This window comes from Jaculus jaculus, chromosome 6 (assembly GCF_020740685.1).
Source record: "Jaculus jaculus isolate mJacJac1 chromosome 6, mJacJac1.mat.Y.cur, whole genome shotgun sequence".
NCBI classification, from domain to species: domain Eukaryota; kingdom Metazoa; phylum Chordata; class Mammalia; order Rodentia; family Dipodidae; genus Jaculus; species Jaculus jaculus.
Window position 1 is genome coordinate 500109 of NC_059107.1, and position 12815 is coordinate 512923.

The 12815-nt window shown below is 44.0% G+C and overlaps 1 protein-coding gene across 1 annotated transcript in view; it reads left to right on the forward strand.

Moving 5' to 3' along the window:
* The window catches only part of Rufy1 (RUN and FYVE domain containing 1), a 73712-nt gene that overhangs the window by 15818 nt on the left and 45079 nt on the right, over positions 1 to 12815 (forward strand). The gene's annotated exons all lie outside the window — the stretch shown is intronic.

The following is a 12815-nucleotide window of genomic DNA, read 5'->3' on the forward strand; positions in this document are numbered from 1 at the left end:
AGACTACACAGTGAATTCCAGGTCAGCCTGGGCTAAAGTAAGACCTTACCTCGAAAAAATAAAATAAATAAAAATAAAGGTTCCAGGCTAGAGAAATGGCTTAGCCGTTAAGCGCTTGCCTGTGAAGCCTAAGGACCCCGGTTCGAGGCTCGATTCCCCAGGACCCACGTTAGCCAGATGCACAAGAGGGCGCATGTGTCTGGAGTTCGTTTGCAGTGGCTGGAATCCCTGGCACGCCCCCCGCCCCCACCTCTTTCTCTCTCTGTCTGTCACTCTCAAATAAATAAATAAACAAAAAAAATAAAAAAAAAAATAAAGGTTCCTTTAGGGGAGATCTAATAGCCAGGGTGTGAGACAAGAATAGTGACCAGGCAACTTATGAGATAAAGGGGTAGGAAACCATGACCTGGGGTCGGGTGATTTCTGCCAGCAATGTGAACCTGACTGCCTGTGGCACTCTGGTAAGCTTAATCATACCTTCATCCACATACTTTTACTCTACAATCTATATAACCATTCTGCAACAATCTTTTTCATCCAACATTTAAAGGGTTTCTTTTTTGCAGTTTATTTTCTTTAGTCAGTTATCTACCAACAAAAACTTTTATTGCTCTTATCGTAAGACTTAATAAAGGCCTTTTGAAATAACTTTTTATAGAAGAGTAGACCAGGTTTGTATGTATACTGAGAATATACATAGATTTTATCATTTATTGATTTAGGAGCTTTTTTTTTTTTTACAACTTTACTGAAGCACACTTTTTGTAAAAAAAAAAAAAAAAGATGAAAGTAGATTTGAGCATTATTAGAAATTTTCTTACAAACTCAGTATTGAGCACTTCTAAATTTAAATATAAATCTTGAGACTGCTTTTCTGTTATTAGTCCCACAGAAGTATAGAGAAACAAAAGTAAACTTTAAAACAGTTGTAAATTTCTTCTAGGACGTCCTCTACTTTTACCCTTGCTATGGAGAGCTGTCCCAGCCACAGCAATTTTTCCCCAGGTTCTAGCATCCTATCCCTCGGGAACACAGTGGGACAGCATAAACTTTTTTTTTTTTTTTTTAATTCCAGGGATAGTTTTGGAGTTTTGCACTTCCCTCAGGGCTATAAGGCAGCTCTCTGATCCTGCCATTTTACAACTCTTTAAGAATAGGAGAATCTCAAGCTGGGCGTGGTGGCACATGCCTTTAATCCCAGCATTTGGGAGGCAGAGGTAAGAGGATCTTCATGAGTTCAAGGCCACTCTGAGACTACATAGTTAATTCCAGGTCAGCCTGGGCCAGAGTGAGACCCTACCTGGACAAAACAACGACAAAAAAAAAAAAAAAAGAAATAGGATAATCTTGTTTGTTGTTGTTGTTTGCCTGTGATCTTAATTACTTTCAGTGTTTCTTCTAGGGGATACTCAACAGTAAAAGTTGGTCATGCCATCTAGTACAGTGGGCTTGATGGAGAACATCCCCCACAATGAAATTGTGCTGGGCTCCTCCCCGGCAGGTAGGTAGTGCTGAGGAGGAACCAGGCCTGCTGGTTCCTCCCAAGGGGTTGAGGAGGAAGAGTGAGCATCAGACGACTCAAAACCTCTCCTATTCACTGGAGAAAAACCACACTGAGTTGGAGTCTTGTGGAAGCAGGGACTCACAGGAACTTGCTTTATTGTTACAAGCAGTTGCCCATATAATTTTGGGGACAAAGGCAGGGATTTTAGGATGGGGGAAGAGGTAAGGGCCAACAGTAAACTGTGACTATTGAAATGATAATTCCAACTCCTGAGCGAAGTGGCATGTAAGAAGTGTCTTGCTGAGTCCTAGCTGGCCAGAGACAGGTCGCCAAAATTTAGCTAGGCTCAGGAAGTTCCACTAGGCCTCACGCCTGGGCCTCTCAAGGCCCAACAAAATGGCACTGTTCAGAACAGAAATTATTTTGCAGCCTTAGAGCTGTGAGCCACATACATAACACACACATTCATTTCAAGTGCACTTTTCTTCTTATTTTTTTATTTTTTTTTTGTTTTTTGTTTTTTGAGATAGGGTCTTACTCTAGTCCAGGCTGACCTGGAATTCACTATGTAGTCTCAGGGTGGCCTCGAACTCACAGTGATCCTCCTACCTCTGCCTCCCAAGTGTTGGGATTAAAGGCGTGCACCACCACGCCCAACTCTCAAGTGTACTTTTCATACAGACTCCAAACAGCCATTTCCCCCTCATGCATTCATTCATTCAGAAGCTATGCATTCCTATTTTAGATTTCTATTCTATTTACAACACCAAAGATTGAAATCAAACCTTGTTATCATGCAGGGAGTCAGGAGAGGCTGAGGGAGCTGGAGGAGCCGGAAGAGCCATTGGGGGCCAGGTCATCTATGGCATCCAGGTCAAAAGCAAATGGTGAGGATGAATATGGGAGAGGGGTTGAATGAGAGCGCATTCCTGAGACCTTGGCTACAAGGACCTGGTGAGAAGAACAGGTAGAGCAGAGAGAAGGCCGTGCATGCAGAGTGAGAAATGCTTAAATGTAGGGTATTTTGGACCACCTGCCTGTACATTGGCAGTTTTCTAAATCAGTGAGAATTTAGAAATCAACAGTACCATGTTCAGGCCACTTAGATCTATTATCCAGCTTATATTGTGGCCAGGCAGAGTTGCAGAGAAAAATAAGATGTCATCCAAGAGTAATAGAGGATATAAGTTCTTAATTAGACAGGGAAAAAGCAAAACAAGGGTGAGAGAAAGCAACCAGGGCTTAAACTGGGTTTACACAGAATACAAATATGACCCCCGGCCCATCAGGATGAATGGGGCCTGCACCTCCCACGTAGGCAGAGGCTGTACAGGTCACAGCTGTTGACTTTTTAGCCTATTAGTGGACAAGGCAGGCAACTGTGTTCCCGATGGCATAAGCAACTGGCATTGAAAGATGAGACCTCAGGAGGGGGAGGAGGAAGGGAGAGAGTGTCCCGAGATGGTGGAACCTTACCAGAAGGCTCCCCTTAGAATACAGTAGACCAGATAGCAAGAGACCTGAGGTGTCGAGTGTGCATCTTTCTCGAGACCTGGGTTGGGACCCAGAAGCGGGTGAGGGGTATAACCTGGTTTTCCAGCATGGCTTCCATGAAGAGGGCTTAAACCCGAGAGCAGGCCAATCCAAGAGGGGCACTTATGGAGAAGGAAGAAGACAAAGAAGGGAAGAAAAGTGAGGCCAAACTGTGGTAGATGTGAAAGCCAATATCAGACATAGATGGTCCGAAGCCTTCAGAGGGTCAGTGAAAGCTCAGTGGTCTGATCGGGGAAAGGAGGTCTGGCCGCCCAAGAGGGCAACCGGGAGCCTTCTATGCAAGTGAAGTCATCAGATGTAAGGTTTGGGAGTGACCAAGACCATGCAATCCACTCTGAGGCAAAGATAAAGGCTTTTATTATGGAAAAGCATAAGGTGCCAGGGCTGACTCACAAGAGCAGAGTACAGCAAACCTGAGTTTTTAGGTAGTGGGCTTTATAGGGCTTGTTCAGTTTGGGGAAGGTGAAGAAGGGAAAACTTGAATAAAAAAGGTTTCTTTAGGGGAGATCTAAGATAGCCAGGGTGTGAGGCAAGACCAGGCAATTTATGAGATAAGGGGTCTGGAAACCATGACTTGGGGGCATTGTTAGGCAAGGAAGGGAGATAATGGCTGGGCAGTTTCTTGAGGAATGTTGATAATCCACCTACTTCTGTCTCTTTCATCATACTGCTGTCCTTGGTGACTCCATTTTGGGAGCCTGTCCTGACCTAACAGGGGTCATCTGAATCAAACCCCCACACTACATAAAGCCAGATGCACAGAGTGGTACATGCATCTGGAGCTCATTTGCAGTGGCTGGAAGCCCTGGTGTACCCATATTCTCATTTTCTTTCCCTCCCTCCCTCCCTCCCTTTCTCTCTCTCTCTCTCTCCCTTCCTCTCTCTCTCTCTCTGTCGCAAGCACTCTCAAAGATGATTGGTTGAGAGGATTCCGCCAGCGAAGGCCAATGATACTCAGACACTGGTATACTTGCAAAGGAGTTTACTGGGATGAAAGTCACGCACAAGCAAGTCCAAACTATCACAAATAATATTATAGCTAATATAATATATAACCAAGGTATATTCATCGCTACATTACTAACACAAGAATATTTCTAACGAGTCTAACATGTATACGACCTGACAACGCGAGATTTGAGTTGCCACGTTTTACGACCTGACCAATGCGAGGTTTGAGCTGCGACATTTTACGACCTGACCAATGCGAGGTTTGAGCTGCGATGTTTTACAACCTGACCAACACGAGGTTCGAGCTGCGCTCCATGCCAAGTCTTGGTCCGCTGGCATAAGCTAGTGCTCTGGCTTATGGATGATCATTCGGACAGTGTCGGGCTGATGAATTCGGATCAGTGATGTGTCTCGCGGGGGTCTCAGTCAGGACTGCTGAGCAGCCTTTCAGTCAGTCATAGTGTCAGGGAGACTGAGACAATGGTTGCTGAGCAGCTGGGGTTTTTATACCTTCCAATACTTATCTAATAGTTCCACACACACATCTGCTAATCTCTACTACGTCAGTGCACACAGTTAGTCTTAGTTTTGCTTACAAGCTTTGACTTTGCATTTTTTACTCTCACAACAAACTTGTTTATCCTAAACTGGCCCTGGACCATATGCTGGTCCTTACATGCTCATAACACTCTCCCTCTCTCTCTCTCTCTCTCTCTCTCTCTCTCTCTCTCAGGCATAGTGGCACAAGCCTTTAATTCCAGCACTCAGGAGAGGTGTTGTGCCCAGTTCTCAGCACCCCCACTGACCACCAAGGAGAACCAAATATGTATACAAGGACAAGGAGCTTTGTTTTAATTCGGGCTTCAGCTCGGTCCCTTGACTTCACCAATGCAGTGGATCCATGCAAGAGCCCCAAGTAGTGGCAGGGTAGGGTTTTTATAGGGACTTGAGCATAGAAGAAGGGGATGGGTACATGATTGTTTGATTTACACAGTATTTTTCTGATTGGCTTGGGATTTCGGAGGGCCAAATTGGGGACAGGACAGAGGCAGGAAGATTTTGGCGGGCAAGGTTGGGGGCAGGACAGAGGTGGGAGCTAGGGGACCCCAGGCAGATGAGGTAGTCTTCATTATGATTGGCTGGGGCAGAAAGAACAGAGAGGACAGGCCTCAGGCATGTTCTGGGCATGCCTAGGCTAGGGGTGACTCCGTCCTTGGGGTGGGCACCTTCCCTAACCATATGTCAGGGCGGTTGCCTTCTTGTCGCAAGCACTCTCAAAGATGATTGGTTGAGTGGATTCCGCCGGCGAAGGTCAATGATACTCAGACACTGGTATACTTGCAAAGGAGTTTACTGGGATGAAAGTCACGCACAAGCAAGTCCAAACTATCACAAATAATATTATAGCTAATATAATATTATTAACACAAGAATATTTCTAACGAGTCTAACATGTATACGACCTGACAATGCGAGATTTGAGCTACAACGTTTTACGACCTGACAACGCGAGGTTTGAGCTGCGACGTTGTTTACTTCCGGTTTGCGGCGCTCTAAGCCAAGTCTTGGTCGGCTGACGTAAGCTAGTGCTTTAGCTTACAGATGATCATTCGGACAGCGTTTGAACAGAGTGTCGGGCTGATGAATTTGGATCGGTGATGTACTCGCAGGGGTCTCAGTCAGGACCGCTGAGCAACCTTTCAGTCAGTCATAGTGTCGGGGAGACTGAGACAATGGTTGCTGAGCAGCTGGGGTTTTTATACCTTCCAATGCTTATCTAATAGTTTCACACACACATCTGCTAATCTCTACTATGTCACTGCACACAGAGTTTAGCTTACAAGCTTTGACTTTGCATTTTTTACTCTCACAACAAACTTGTTTATCCTAAACTGGCCCTGGACCATATGCTGGTCCTTACATGCTCATAACACTTCTGCCTAAATGGAAAACCTGAAAGTTAGGCCCAGCCAGGGCAGCACCTTACTGAATCCCTTCATGGCGTTAATTTAGTTTCTGGGTCTTTCAGAGGTAGGAGGATCACCATGAGTTTGAGGCCACCCTGACACTACATAGTGAATTCCAGGTCAGCCTGGGTTGCAGTGAGACCTTACCTCAGGAAAGAAAGAAAGAAAGAGAGAGAGAGAGAGAGAGAGAGAGAAGAGAAGAGAAGAGGAGAGAAAGAAAAGCTGGGGCCAGGACCCAACAGTCTGATCCCTGTCACCATTAATCTGCTAATGTGAGTGTGGCAGGTAAGAGCAAAATGAGAGGGAGCAGTTCTGCTCTAGTGAGCTCTGATGGGCCAGATTCTGAATATAAAGGGCTTTATGGTATAGAAATCAGAATCACAGCAAAGACAGAGTGGGCAGGCTTATTCACAAGCAAGACAGCAACCTATCAGAAATGGGTAGAACCACCAAGGTGGGGACTCCTCTGAAGGCTGAATTCAGGGCGTGAGGATGTTGGGGCTGTTTCCACCTGTAGTAGAAGGTGGCCTAGGCTGCCTGGTTGTCTATTGAAAATTCTTCAGTCATAATCAAAAACCCTTTGTGTTGAGAAGGTCAGGCTGATTTGCAGAAGCAGTCATTAGTAACTGCCAACTGCAATGTTTCTTGATGAACTGTCAGGTCCTGCATTTCTCAGAGCCCAGCCATCCTGTGACACCAGTCAGCCATCAACAAAGTTACCCACATGATGAAAGCAGGGTTTCTCCTCAGGAGAGTTTCCAGAGGAGGCAGCTTAGGAGCAGAGGCTGACTGGGAGCAACACTTTCTTGCCAGATGACATTTATTTTATTTTACTTATTTGTAGAGAGAGAAGAGGCACAGAGAGAGAGAGAGAATGAGCACACCAGGGCCTCCAGCCAATGCAAACGAAGTCCGGTCACATGTACCACCTTTTACATCTGTCTTATGTGGCTACTGAGGGATCGAACCTGGGTCCTTAGTCTTCTCAGGCAAGCACCTTAACTACTAACTACTCTCTCTCCAGCCATCGTTGTTTATTTATTTTTTTTTTTTCAAGGTAGGTTCTCTAGCACAGGCTGTCCTGGAACTCGCTCTGTAGTTCCAGGCTGGCCTTGAATTCATGATAATCTTCCTACCTCTGCCTCCTGAGGGCTAGGATCAAAGGTATGTGCCACCACACCTGGCTGGTTTGGGTTTTTTGTTTTGTTTTATATTTTATTTATTTACTTGTGAGGAGAGAGAGAATGGGCATGACAGGGCCTCCAGCCACTGCAAACAAACTCCAGATGCATGCAGTACTTTGTATATCTGGCTTTATGTGGGTACTGGGCAATCAAACCCTGGCCCTTAGGCTTTGCAGGCAAGCACCTTATCCGCTGAGCCATCTCCCCAGCCCCTTGGTGTTTGTTTTTAATATTTTTATTCATTTATTTATTTGCAAGCAACAAGAGAGCAAGACAGGCATAGAGAATGGACATTCCAAGGCCTCCAGCTGCTCCAAACTCCAGATGCATGTGCCACTTTGTGTATCTGGCTTTACATGGGTACTAGGGAAGTGAACTTGGGTTGTTAGGCTTTGCAGGCAAGCACTTTAACCAATTAGTCATCTCTCCAGCTCCTGGTTTATTTTCAATATTTATTTACAAACACAGACAGAAAGATAGGGAAAGAGGCAGAGAAAATGGTCGTGCCAGGCCTCTAGCCACTACAAATGAATTCCAGACTCATGTGCCACTTTGTGCAACTGGCTTTATGTGGGTACTGGGAAATTGAACCCAGGTCATCAGGCATTGCTAGGAAGCCCCTTAACTGCTGAGCCATCTCTACAGCCCCCCGCCCCATTTTTTTTATAGTTTTATTTATTTATTTATTTTATTTATTTATTTATTTGAGACAAAATATGGACATGTCAGGGCCTCTTGGCACTGCAATAGAACTCCAAATAAATGCACCATTTTGCATGTCTAGCTTTATGTTCTCTGTCCTCTGCATGCATGTGCACATGCACATAAATGTGTACACGTTAAAAATTTTAAAAGCCGGGCATGGTAGCACACACCTTTAATCTCAGCACTCTGGAGGCAGAGGTAGAAGGGTTGCCATGAGTTCAAGGCCACCCTGAGACTACATAGTGAATTCCAGGTAAACCTGGGCTATAGTGAGACCCTACCTTGAAAACCAAAAAAAAAAAAAAAAAATTAAAGAGCCAGGCATGATGGTGCATGCCTTTAATCCCAACACTCAGAAGGCAGAGAGGTAGGAGGATTGCCATGAGTTCAAGGCCACCCTGAGACTCCATAGTGAATTCCAGGTCAGCCTGGGCCAGAGTGAGACCCTAGCTCAAAAAAAACAAAAAAGGGGAAAAAATTTTCAAAAGAACATGTAGTCAGGAATTTAGCCCAGTAATACTGTAGCTACTCAGCAGGTACCAGACACTGGTTTCCCAATACCACAAGAAAAGAAAACTAGTCATGCAAGACACACTGCAGGACGACTCTCAATTTAGAGTCACTGTGAGGAAGTCCAGCCGTTCCTCTTTAACTCAGAATCCAACAAAAAGCATTTCTAAACCCCTTGAGCTTGGACGTGTTCTCTCAAGTTCATCTTCTCAGCAGCTTGACTCCTGTAAGTTATAGCTCCTCTCCTGGAAGATAGTCACAGTCAGCATTGCTAATCAACCATTCACATGGCAGTTCAGTAAGTGTAGGACTTGAGAGTGCTCTGTGAGTTATGTTAAATTGTTGCTGAGATGTGAAAAGATTAGCCAAGGCCAGAAACCTAGTAAAATTGACAGGCAGAATAGCTAAAAGATTGACCCAACTCTCGTTTTCCTGAGTCTGAATCTAGGATGAGTAGATGAGAAAGTGAGCTGCAGGTGCAAGCAATGGCTGACAACACTCCTCCTCCTAAAAGTGGGGCATGCCTCCACCACTGACTGCTTGGGATAGTGCCTTATCATGTTTCCCCACATGACCCCTGAAGAACTCCAACTTGTATGGCTGTTCATTAGTTCATTAGTCTCCAGTAATCCCCTCTAACATACACACGCGCGCACACACACAACCTCCAGGTTTCAAACTTGGGATATCAAATTTTTAGTTCTGGGCTAGAGATGGCTTAGTGGTTAAGGCACTTGCCTGTGAAGCCTAAGGACCTAAGTTTGATTCCCCAGAACCCACATAAACCAGATGTACATGGTAGCACATGTGTCTGGTATTCGTTTACAGTTGCTAGAGGTTCTGGCATGCCCTGTCTCTCTCTCTTTCCCTCCCTTCCCTCCCTCCCTCCCTCCCTCCCTCCCTCTCTCTCTCTGTCATTCTCTCTCCCTCTGTAATAAATAAATAAAAATAAAATTTTGGGGGGCTGGAGAGATGGATTAGAGGTTAAGGTGCTTGCCTGTGGAGCCTTAGGACCCATGTTTGACCCTCCAGGTCCCACATAAGCCAGACACACAAGGTGGCACTTGTGTCTAGAGTGTGAGCACAGTGGTTGGAGGCCCTGGCATGCCAATTCTCTCAAAAAAATATATTTTTAAGAAGAAACAAATACAATTTTTATAAATAATTATGCATAATTTTTTCTTGATTTATATCTCTTAGTGTACTGAGTGGTTGGCTTTCATCAGCATATATCTGTAGATGAATGCATATGACTTACTGCTAAAGCGTGATAGAACTCACCATTAATTTTAGTCTGAATTTTGCTTTTCATGACTATGATCCCTGAGAAACCTGCCTCACATAAGTAATAGAATTGGACAAGTTTTTTTATGACAATGTTGCTCACCTTTGAACTCCTTCCAGATTACATATCACAAAGCACATTGCTCTAAATGTCACACTTTTTGGCTGTTCCTTTGTTTTTATTCAAAGAAAAGAATTGAACATTACCTGGCTTGCAGAACTGTGCAGCCTAGGCATATTTAACAATGGAGGGAATAAACCAAAACAGTACTTTAGCAAGACCAAAGAACAGTTGAATAGTGTTTATTTTGTTTGCTGTTGCTGTTTGCCAATACAAAAATTTTAAAATATTTTATTTATTTTTTTATTTCAGAGAGAGAAAGTGAGGGAGAGAAAGAGGCAGATATATAGAGAGGGAATGGACATGACAAGGCCTTCAACCACTATAAACAAACTCCAGATGCATGTGCCACCCTGTACATCTGGCTTATGTGGGTCCTGGGGAATTGAACCTGGGTCCTTTGGTTCTGCAGGCAAATGCCATCTCTCCAGCCCTAAAAATGTTTTTATTAACTCATTTACAAGCAGAGAGAGATATAAGAGAGACAGACAGAGAGGTGTGCCAGGGCCTCTAGCCACTGCAGATGAACTCCAGATGCATGTGCCACTTTGTGCATTTGGCTTACATGGGCACTGAGGAATTGAACTCTAGGCCGTCAGGCTTTGTAAGCAAGCACCTTAACTGCTGAGCCATCTCCCCAGCCCCAATACAGAATTTTTTAATCAAAGAATTTTGCAACTGATGTCACTGTATTAAGATATGAGATCAGAAATTACCCTATAAAGTTAGAAAAGAAGTTTGGTTCTTTAAAACATGTGGGCATACCTAGCCCATGGCAAGTCTAACCTTATATGTCCTGTCTTACTTGAAAATTCCTGGTGTGATGTCTTATTCATGGGTAAATCTTTTTTTGGAGGGGGTGGGGTTTGACATAGGGTTTTGCTGTATCCCAGGATGACCTGGAATTCACTATGTAGTCTCAGGGTGGCTTCAGACTCACTGCAATTCTCCTACCTCTGCCTCCCAAATGCTGGGATTAAAGGTATGCGCCACCACACCCAGCCATAAGTAAATCTTTACAAACTATTTCTATGGTTATGGCATATTCAGTGGTTTTTCCTTCTTGCAAAAGTTTATTTTGTTCCTTTTTTCCTTGCTCCCCTAGTCCCCTACCTCGGTTTTATTTCCTTTTCCAATGCACTTCTTTATAATGTAGAAATTTAACTCATGAGATTTTCTCAGAAATTAAAAATGATTTTGCCATTCCTGTCTAAATGCTTTGCTTAACCCACTTCCCTCTTCACAACCAACACGAAATATTGACTTTCCCAATAGCTGTCTCACCTTTGCTAAGAGAATTTTTAGCCCCAGATTGTTGCAGTCAGTGTTACAAAGTCATTTATTATAATATCACTTTTTTTTTTTTTTTTTTTTTTTTTTGGTTTTTCGAGGTAGGGTCTCACTCTGGCTCAGGCTGACCTGGAATTCGCTATGTAGTCTCAGGGTGGCCTCGAACTCACGGCGATCCTCCTACCTCTGCCTCCCAAGTGATATCACCCTTTTAGACTTAACTATAGTTTAGTTTGTATATATTTATCCAAAGGTGTTTATATATGTGTATGTATGTGTATATACAGATAAATATTTTTAGTTATATGTCATATCAATGTACATATCCAGAATATACAGACCAGTAAGAGGCAAACAACTAGACACAGAAACTAAAAGATTAAACAAGTAGTTCTCACGAAATACTAGGAGGCAATAAATATGAAATGTTGCATGGCCTCCATAGAAGCCAGATAGCTGCAAACAGGAACTGGTCACCTCCCACTCCAATAGCAAGGTTGAAGGATGGAATGGGTTCAGAGACAGGGGCATCATAGCACTAGTCCTAACCCTACCACTAGCTCTAACCCCAAACATAACACTAACCTTACCCCTTGCCCTAGACCTGGCCTTAACCCTGACCCTAACCATTAGCCCTAATCCTTACCCTAACATTAATGCTAGCCATAACACTAACAAACAGTAACCTTAACCCCATCCTTAATAGCCCCAGCTGTAGCACTTGCTCTAACTGCAAACCTAACCCTAACTCTAACACTAGCCCTAGCTAATCCTAGCCGAGCCTAGATCTGGTCCTAAACCTAATTGTAACCCTGACCCTAGCACTACCTATAGACCTAACCCTTACTCTAACACTAATGCTGACCCCCTAGCCCTAGCCATAACCCTAAACCTAACCATAACTCTAGGTCTAACCCTAAAGTACTCAGAAACCAGAGGGACACCATGACAGGCTTCAGAGTCACCAGTAGGCCTAAGTTTCTGTTTCCCGGCAAGGCTTAAATAAGAATTTAACAGTTACAGAAAAAAGACCACAAACTGCTTATGCCATACATTTCTATGGTCATAAACTGCTTAACTTCCTCAAACACACATAGCCAATCACAAAAAAGATTACCTAATTTGCTTGAAATTCCTCTAGCCCCCTGCCCACCAGCACCCTATGCTTATCAGAAAAATACAAGTGCAGTTACTGCTTAAATCTACCAATCATGTAACCATTCCCCTACTTCTTTGTTCAAATCCCTATGAAAAACCTGCCCCCCTGCTGCTCAGGGCTCCTGTACAGATCCACTGCACTGGTGAAGTCAAGAGTCTGAGCTTAAGCCCAAAATAAAGCTCCTTGCCTTAGCACACGTGTTTCGTTCTCCTTGGTGGTCACTGTGGGCTCCACCCTAGTCCTAGATCAAGCCCTAGTTCAAATCCTAACCCTAACCCTTGCCCTAATATTAAACCTAGACAAAATCCCAGCCCTACTTAATCCTTACCATAACACTAATATTAACCCTAACCCTGTCTTTTACAGTACCCATAGCCCTAGACCTAATCCTACTAGCACTTGCTTTAACTCCAAACCTAACTCTCGTCCAAGCCCTACAACCTGTCCTTAGACCTGGACCTAACCCTACCTAATCCTAACACTTGCCCTAGCCCTAACCCTAAACGCTTACTCTACCCGTAGCCATAGACCTAACACTAGCACCAATTCCAATCCCAAACTTAATGATAACTCTAGCTAGACCTTA